The sequence below is a fragment of the Gymnogyps californianus genome, chromosome 9 (genome assembly GCF_018139145.2).
Source record: "Gymnogyps californianus isolate 813 chromosome 9, ASM1813914v2, whole genome shotgun sequence".
In the NCBI taxonomy this organism is placed as follows: domain Eukaryota; kingdom Metazoa; phylum Chordata; class Aves; order Accipitriformes; family Cathartidae; genus Gymnogyps; species Gymnogyps californianus.
The window spans coordinates 10,537,501-10,546,151 of record NC_059479.1 but is presented as its reverse complement, the minus strand read 5'-3'; the positions used below and the strand labels follow the sequence as shown (position 1 = coordinate 10,546,151).

General features: G+C 48.9%; 1 protein-coding gene across 2 annotated transcripts in view; it reads left to right on the top strand.

The window, feature by feature from the left end:
- Nucleotides 1-322: 322 nt before the first annotated feature.
- PLS3 (plastin 3) overlaps nt 323-8,651 on the top strand; it is a 54,212-nt gene continuing 45,883 nt past the window's right edge. Inside the window, exon 1 of one of the 2 annotated variants that reach the window (XM_050902084.1) lies at nt 323-345. The gene's annotated coding sequence lies outside the window, so the exon portion shown is untranslated. Of the gene's footprint in view, nt 346-7,186; nt 7,238-8,651 lie in introns of those variants that run through there. The other variant, XM_050902083.1, reaches the window with a different exon arrangement.

The window sequence follows — 8,651 nt, the reverse complement described above, 5'->3', positions numbered from 1 at the left end:
GCCTACAGAGGAAGAATGAGGGGTGCTTGCAGGACAGGAGGAATGCATGCACGAGAGGTGGGATGGATACGTGAAGGACACGAGGGATGCAGGCAAGGCAGGGCAGGGGAAGGCAGGGCAGAGCAGCCCGGCGACGGCGGGGAAGGGGCGCGCCGTGGCTGGGGCGGCAGCTCCTCCCCGCCCTGAGTGACTCCGCGCCCGCCTAATCGCCGCGCCGGGGCGCCGTGATGTGCAGGCGCACGGCCCAATCCGGCCGGGGCGGCGGGGCCGGGGCGCGCCGAGCGCGGGCAGCGGGGCCGGGGCACGGCTGGGCAGGACGGCGCGGCTCGGCACGGCGCACGGGCGGTGAGTGCTCCCGGGAGCTCTTCCAGCGCGGCTCCGACTTGGGGAAAGTTGACGGCGCTCTCCCCGCCGCCCAGAGGTGCGCCGGCCCGGGCGGAGCATCCCGCCGGCGGCGGCGGGGCGGGAGGCGCCGACCGGCCCCAGCGGCTCCGCGGGGCCCGGCCCGGCCCTCGCTGCCGTCCGGCTCCGCTCCCGGCCAGGCGTATCCCCGCGCCGCCGCCCCGGGGGAGTCCCGGGACAATGGGCCGGCGCGGCGGGCGCGGAGCTCTGCGCGGAGCCGGGGCGGGCGCGGAGCCCAGCGCGCATCGGTGCCCGCCAGCACGCGGAGTACGTGTCCGCTGGGCGCGCTCCGGCCGCCCCTTCCAGCCTCCCCGCGGCGATGAAAAGGCACTTGTCTGGGTCGTTCCCCTGGAAAACTTCGCCCCCGGGCTGAGCCGGAGCGGGACCGGCGCGGGCGCGGGAGATGCGCTGCCCCGTGGCCGCTGTGAGCGGGTTTGGTGCGGCCGGGCCGTGAGCTCCGCCGCTGGGGTGGAGAGGGGCGCGCAGCGAAAGCCCCCACCGCTGCAAAACTTCTGGCTTTGTGCGAGTTGGTAGAAGCAAAGCCCGGCTGCAGGGGAGGGGAGGTGCCGCTTCCCGCTGCGGGTTCCCGCAGAGCAGTACTGAAAAGGGGATTCGATTTGCATGTAACTTTTATCTTTTGTGCAGGATAGCGTTCCCAAAAGCAGAAAAAGTGAGGAAATTGGAGCCGACTTCTCATCTAATTGAAGCGGGCTGAAATAAAATGAATTAGTGGGACAGCTGCGTGGGTTTATTTTTATACATCTCTAATTTGGACTGGGAGAGGAAGTGTCACCCTGCTCCCCCGAACAATGGCTTCTTGTTGGGAGCCTGCGAAGGGAAGGGGAAGAGCAGGGAATTTTTCAGGAGGTGAGGCTTTAGACTTTCCTTTGCATAGGAAAGGCTGGGGCACCCTGGCACTGGCTGTAGGTATTCTAATGGATAGCATCAAGTCCCGCTGCTCACAGAGGTAAGAAACTCTGCAGGCATGACTGTTCTCCAGTTGTAAGTTTTATCTAAGTGGAAACAGCGGCGAGACGTGTGGATGGGAATCTAACCTCCAGTTAATGCTTCCTTGGGACAGGCGGCATGTGTCTGCTCTGTAATAGCATCCATACCTTCAAGCAGGGCATCACTTGAACTCATTTATTTCTTTTCAGGAGAGCTGTTGGTATAGCTCTGAGCGAATGCCATTGAATCAGCCTCCGAGGTTGTTATTGCTGTTACACAATCCCAGTGGAATGCGTGTGCACATGAGAGCTAGGCTTCCTGTTTTTGGTCAGTCTGTAGAAGAGACTATAAAAGATAATAGATATCTCAGATAAATTGCTTTTGCATGAGAACGTGGAGCCATTGTTCAACCAGTAACACTTGTGACTTCTCCAGTGAGCCTGGTAACCTGAGAAGAAAAGCTCCTTAATGCTGGGAGACTTGCTCAGAGTAACTTTAAAGACAACAGCTGGAACCTGGATATAAAGAGGCAATAGTTACAGAGATCAACATATGTTAGTGCTGTGCATAACGATGTATAGAAATTCAATCTGTTTTGAAAAGAAATCTTGTGCAAAGAGGAGCTGCTGGTAGTTCATCAGTGGAGCGCAGTGTTTCAGTGGACACAAGGCGAGTCCCCTGGGTGCAATATTCTGCAGCTGATTTCTGCCCCGAGGGTGTTTGATGGCCTTCTGTGGGGTGTGTGCATGCAGAGAACTTAAATTCCAGATCTGCTCGTTTGCATCTGAATCACTCTGTTTAAAAAAAAAAAAAGTACGTTATAAAATAATTTGCTAAGAGAATCTTTTCGAAACACTGCTGTTGTCACAGCCCGTTAATCTTGCCAAAAGTTTAACAATTTGAGGATGTTGCTTGGTTGTAACCAAGCTCCTTTGAAGGAATTCTCTGCTTGTGAAAGATGAATTACTCATTCTTTGTCTGGGTTAAGAGATCATAATGTGATTATTAAACTCAGTTATTCAGTGCTAGATATAAAGAATTGTGCTTAACCAGGGTCTTTGTTCTCTTATCAAAGCTAATCTGACCAAGTTTCCCCTCCTATAAAATAGGCAAACATCTGCCCAGATTAAAGAATGCCCAAAACTCCAGAAACCTATTTACTAGTTTTGGCTAGATTAGCTTCACAGTGGGGAGGGCTCTGGGGACTGACGACTTCATTAGGTGTTCGGCTGATGGATGCTCGGATTTGGGATAAATGCAGAGGAACTCCTTCCCCTGGGGCTCCCTCGCTGAATTCTCTGCTCTTGGTTTCAGTTGTTGTGAGATTAAGATGGTGAGTGAAGGAATTGCAGCCTTGTTAAATGGGTTTGCTGCTGAATCCACTCATGCGGGATCTTCTAGTAACTCTTTCCTGTGTTTACTTGGCTCTCCAGTGCAGCAACTTCACTGGCTTTGGAGAAGTGGAAAGTTCTGACTTGAAGGAAGCAAATGAGACTGCTACTCAATGATTGACTGAAAGGATGTTAGGGACAGTAAGTCAGTAATTTTGCTTAAGCAGCTGCCAGTGATCTAAGCGATCCAAGTGCCTTGTGAATAGCTTTATAGGTAAATTTCATGTTGGAAGTACTGTCTGTGTTTTTTGTGTGGTAAAACTGCAAGTGCTCCGCTTCTTGGAGCATCGGTGCAGGCGTTGTGTTTTTGCTAATATGTATAGTGTAATGCATTGGGAGAATAGAAATGCTTTTCTTTTTACATGGTTGGCAGTGAGTTCAGGGAGGGTGCACCCATAATCTTTCTATATAGATATTTTAATCCACTTCCTTATCAAAGTAGATGGTAGTGATCAGTAGTAAGTACACTTGTTCACTTACGAGAGTTTCATTTAGCACTTGAGGTTGTCTTAGTGGTGATATTTCAGGTGGTAGTAGTTCATTTGGTGACGTTGCCCAAGTACACCCTGTCTGTGTTCTTGGTAACCTATTTTAAGTAGTGTTAAATGATAAGTGGCAAAACACAAAGAGGCTGTGTTTTCAGCAAAACCAAAGACTGAGTGAGTTCTGCTTTATAGCAAATTTTTCAGGTTTGGTTGGTTGGGTTTTTTTGGTTTTTTTTTTAAGTTACAATGTTTTGCATCTCTTTCTTTCTTGAAATGCTGAGTGTTGTGGACCAGAATCCTCCAGGGACATTTGTCTCTCTTTAGATGCAGGCCTGTTAGCTTGATTTTCTTGCATGTGAACTGCCTGTGGCAGAGGAAGTGATGGTAAAGCAGCGTCTGGCCTGTTTGCATTATTCCTGCACGGGTTTCATATAGATCCAGTGGTGCCCTGCAAAGCCCAGTCCCAGCTCGTTAATGGTGTTTGACAATGGTGTTCGTTTGAGGGTGGCTCTCGACCTGCCATGTTGGGAGGCAGCTTAACCCTATGTGGGGACATGGTGATGCTTCTGATCAAGAAGAGAGTTAGAAAGCAAATGTGGAGAAGGAAGGACAGAGATGTCACCTGCTACGGTGTTGCTTTGCGGTTTGCAGAGTTGGACAGATGAAAGTTATGTGGCTACAACTTGGTTTTTATCTGTGTGCCACAGAGTAGCAATAAACAGCAAAAGAAACATGGTTTAAGTTGGTGTTTCGTTCAGGCTTTGAATATTACCTTTGCCTCCATGTATGTTAGAGCAGTAATTCAGCATAGAAAAGCAGATTCTCATCTCTCAGGGCCAGCTGTTTAAACACATGACTGACAAGCTATCAACCTGCATGGTGCAATAACAGATATTAATTTTTAACTTATTAGTTATTACTGAGAAGTTCCTTGTCATATTGGGAATAGCCACAATATGATGTATTAATATTTATTAACTGATCACTGACCTTTGCATACTCAGCACTTTTTGAACTAAGTACTATTGTGTATTAAGTATTCTGTGTGTCTTTTTGGCCATTGAGCTCATGGAGTAATTAAAAAGTTGCTAATTACATCAAAAAAGCCAAACATGAATCCAGAAACTTCTACCACCAGATCTGTGTGAAAGGTAAAGTTAAATATTGAATTTAAAAAGTTTACCAAATAACCTTAATGCATATGCAGAGCAAAACATTCCTGAATATCTTTTCAAGTATGTTGCAAAACTGAGACCAACTCTTTTAATGAGGGTGATGCAAGGTTGTATTAAATCAGTATTTGTTGGGTTACTCTAATGAATGTCACAATATCACCTTTCTCTTTCCTATCCCTGGTCTCCAAACCCTTCGATAGGCATCTGTTGACATCTTTGCACATACATTCCTGTTGGCACTTTGGGAATTGGATTATTGCACAAGCAGCAGCGGCTGTGTTTGTGGTGAGTAGGTCTTGGCTGAGCTCTGCCTGCAGCGCTGCTGGTGGCAGGGGGTGCATGGAGGGACTGTTTCCCCTCTGACCGTCCCAGAGAGTTGCTCAGGCTCTGACACAGAATCAGCTTTCCCTCCTTGCACCATTAAAGCCCTTTTGCAGCCTGGAGGTACCTGCTACTCTTGCTGCTGGTAGATGAGTAGGTGGGAAGGGTGAGAGGTGTGATCTCATGATTGAAGGCAGTTGGGTGATGGTCTAACATCTGGGCTCTGGGTGGTGTGGCTGGGAGAAATGATGCTAACCAGCCATCCTGGAGGTCCTCTGAGCAGCGGCAGCTCAGCTGACAGTGACTAGGTGGCTGTAATCGCTTTCAGCCGTGTGACTGCTGCCCATGAATGTGCTACTGTTGTGTCCCCTGCTCCACACACTCGGATTTGGGTGTTCGTATGGGTGTACTGTCTCTTTTGGATTTATTGGATGGCAGGGAATTAAAAGTAGGTATGCCTGGCGTGGTCTGTGCTGGGAGTGGGTATGGGGCGGGTGGTGCTTAGACACAGCAGCATTTAGTACAGCTTCAGTCTTAGCAGCTGCCTACTTTGTGCTCTTCAATGCTGAAGTTGTAGGTGATGGGTCAGGCTTGTCCTGTCCATCCTCACTAGTGTTTCCTGCTCTGGGTGTTCTTCATGCCTCTAGGTCAGGTTTTTCTGAAGTGGAGACTTTGATAGCACCTCTCCATCATGTTCTGTGCTGTGAGATTCACTTGGAGTGCTGCAGCGTGGCCTGTGAGAAGTCTCCTGGTTTGTGCAGATCCCTTTCCCGAGTGAAGGGCTAGGTTAGGTGTAGATTTCCTCCACTTTACCAGCAAGCGGCATGAGCCTGGCTGGGTGGCGTTGCCACACCGTGCCATCAGCTTGGGGACAGGGAATCCCAGCTGTCAGAAATCCTCCTGCCCCATCTCACTGTGCTGCAGCCCCCAGCCCACCCAGTCTCCCTCGGCACATTGCACCAGCACACCTCCCAGGGTGGGTGTGCTGTGGCACTGAGTACATGCTGCCTGTGGAGGGTGATGGATGCCCACCCTATTAATTGATGATCAAAGAGATGATTTGATAACAGCCAAAAGATGGGACTTGTTGAGTGTTTGTGGCTGCAGAGCCCAACCCTGGGCAGCAGGCGCTGTGTTTGAGATTTCAGGTATTTGGTGTGACCCTCTGTGATAAGGTGTTGGTGAACCCTGTGTGATCTGCCAGCCACGTAAAGAGCAACCTGCCTTCTCGTACCGGCTGAGCAAGAAAACGTGATGAATTGATGGAGCTGGAAGACAGAAGTCTCCACTTAAAAGGACTGGAGAGTGGGGTTGGAGGAGAGGACATGCCCATCTGCCCTCAGCTAATGCTATGCTGTTTGATCTGGAGGTGGTGGCATTGGACGTAATCGAGCTCTTCCCTGCGGTGGGCACATCTGAGGTCAGTGCTGCTAACAGGCAGCTGCCCTGATAGCAGGACTGCCTGCTTGGCCCAGTCTACACTCTTCCGGCAGGTCTGTTCCCATCAGAGGGGTGTGGACCTCCCTGGACAGGGTGCTGAGCTGTGGTAGCCAGTGCTGTGCACGGCCAGAGCACTCAGTCGCTGTGGCATCCGCCGGTCTCCTGGGAATCTGTAATCTGTTGGCTTTTTTGGTAATAGATTAAAAATGCCAAGAATGACAAGCAAGTCCTGTCTGGCCCGCTTGGAAGAATTATATCATGTGTGGTCCTCTAACAGCTAGTGTTTCACATCTGGGTTTTGTGGGTTAACGCTTGGGCTACTCACAAACCGAGTGACAAAACTAGCTTTGAGTGGCGTGATGATGAAGAGGTAGCCTCCATGTCCCCAGGAGAGTTGCTATCAGCAGAGATGGAGCTATCAAGAGCCGTTCTTTCCCTTTTGCTTGTTTTGCCAGTTGATTCCTGTTAGTTTATCTCCACCTTTCAGCAGCTGTGAGCCATGAGAGTGACTGCTGCCTGTGGAAATGTAGCATCCCTGGCAGGTGGGCTGCTTGCCTTGGGCCCCCTTCCTTGTGTCCCCCTGTACCGGCTAGTCTGTGCTTTCTAACGCCCTGTGCTGCAGGGTGATGTGCACGTTCCTGGTGGTGAATTGGCTCCTCCTGCAACATCCAGACTGTCCCTGCGGGGCACGGCGGCCTGTGTGCTACTGACATTTGGGAATCAGTATGGAAGAAATAAAATAATTATTGGTTTGACATGCATCTGAGGATGTGGGGAGCAGGACAACTGTCTGAAATGGGAAGCTCTAGTTAGGACTGCTGCCGATTGCTCATGTCAATCCATATGGGCCATATGCTTCTAACCAGTCTCCTTGTCTCATTTCCTTCTCTGAAATGCTTACAGCTGTTTTTCCTGCCTCTTCAGTAGGTTTTTTGTTCCTGTAAAAAGAGTGACAGCTCACAGATGCTGCTGGGAGTCCCCACTGCATAGCTGGGAAGAGAGACTATTACTGTGATCTTCAAGAGAAGATAAGGTGTAGTTTCTCTGCAAGAGGCCTAATTTCTGATGTTTTGAAGTAAGCTTTTTTGTTTTTTCTTTTTAAAGCTGAAAATAGTTTGCTGTCTCATTCACTGTTTCCCCATCACATACTGCCCTTAGTGATGGAAGTGAGAGAGCAGGTAGTTGGTGCTGTCACTTACGGGTGGAACAAGGAAGGAAGGAGTGGTGTTGGCCATGAACATATTATCTAGTGTTAAGAGGTGTTCAGCATCCAGTCTTGCTGCTATGCTTATAAAATCTGCATTGAACTTCACAGTGTTGCTTAGGTGTTGGCTTTTTTCCTAAGAAGTCCATGGCCGAAATGATAGCAGTTCTTGAAGTTCATCGTTGCTGGTCCTCCACTTAGCCCAGTATACTGTCTCTTCTGTTCTGCCCTTTTTGCATTCTGCCAAGAGAAGTAATTGCAGACTTCTGTAGTGGGGTTAATAATCAAGCCCTGGTCAGGTGAAGAAGGAGCTCTAGAGATGCTGATGCCTATGTGAGTGTTTCACGATGGATGGATGGATGTTAAAGGGGCATCTGAAGACAGTGAGAGAAGCTATATGTACCCTTTTTTAGACAAATGACCTGTGTACTGCAAGGAAGGTGGAGTTAATATGGCGAAGTAAATGGCTGTGTTGAGTTGGCTTGAATGCCAAGTTGAGACAGTGCTTGTAACAATAAAACCTAGTGGTATGTTTATGTAGGAAGTCTGTGTGATCTTGGATTCGTTTAGGTGCTAAGAGCATAGAAAACATCTCTGCTTTTTGTGGGTTGGTTGCCTGTTGGCCATAAATCCTAAATAAGCAAAACTTCTCTTATTTTCCAATCCTCAGGTCACTTTGGTGGCTCTGCTTTGCCTTTTTTGCAGTCCCAACATCACAAAACAACAAGGTGTCCCAACAGCTGTTGTATTGGTGTCCGAGATAGGAAACCTTCTTGCATAGGATCCCAGTGGTATGTCCATGGCCGGTGACCATTTTCCTGCCTCATCCTCCCAAGGGTCTCACTGCTGTGCAAGGAGCCACAGGTTGGCTCCTTCTCCTGTACAAAATACTGGGGCTGTACTCTTCTCAGCCCATGTTATAAATGATACTTTATAAACTGCAGTAGGAAATGGAAAATAAAGTAATTCTGATTTGTGTTCTTTTAGAGCCCTGTTCTTTAGACCAAAATACACAGGATAAATCTGGCCCTTCCCTCTATTCACTTTTCATAGCCTCCTTTGTTTTTAATTTATATATCTTTTTATTCTCAATTCCTCCCATTCCCAAAATAGAACAGACATCAGCCTGCAAGCAAAAGTTGCCAGACATTGGTCTTGTGGATTATAGTGGCTTTTTGGCCTGGTTGGAGACTGAGCCCCACCCTACGTAGGCTTGGATTAAAAATAGCCTTTTTTTTCAGCAGGCTGAAAACTGTACACAACACGTTCACGTCTTGGTTTCTGG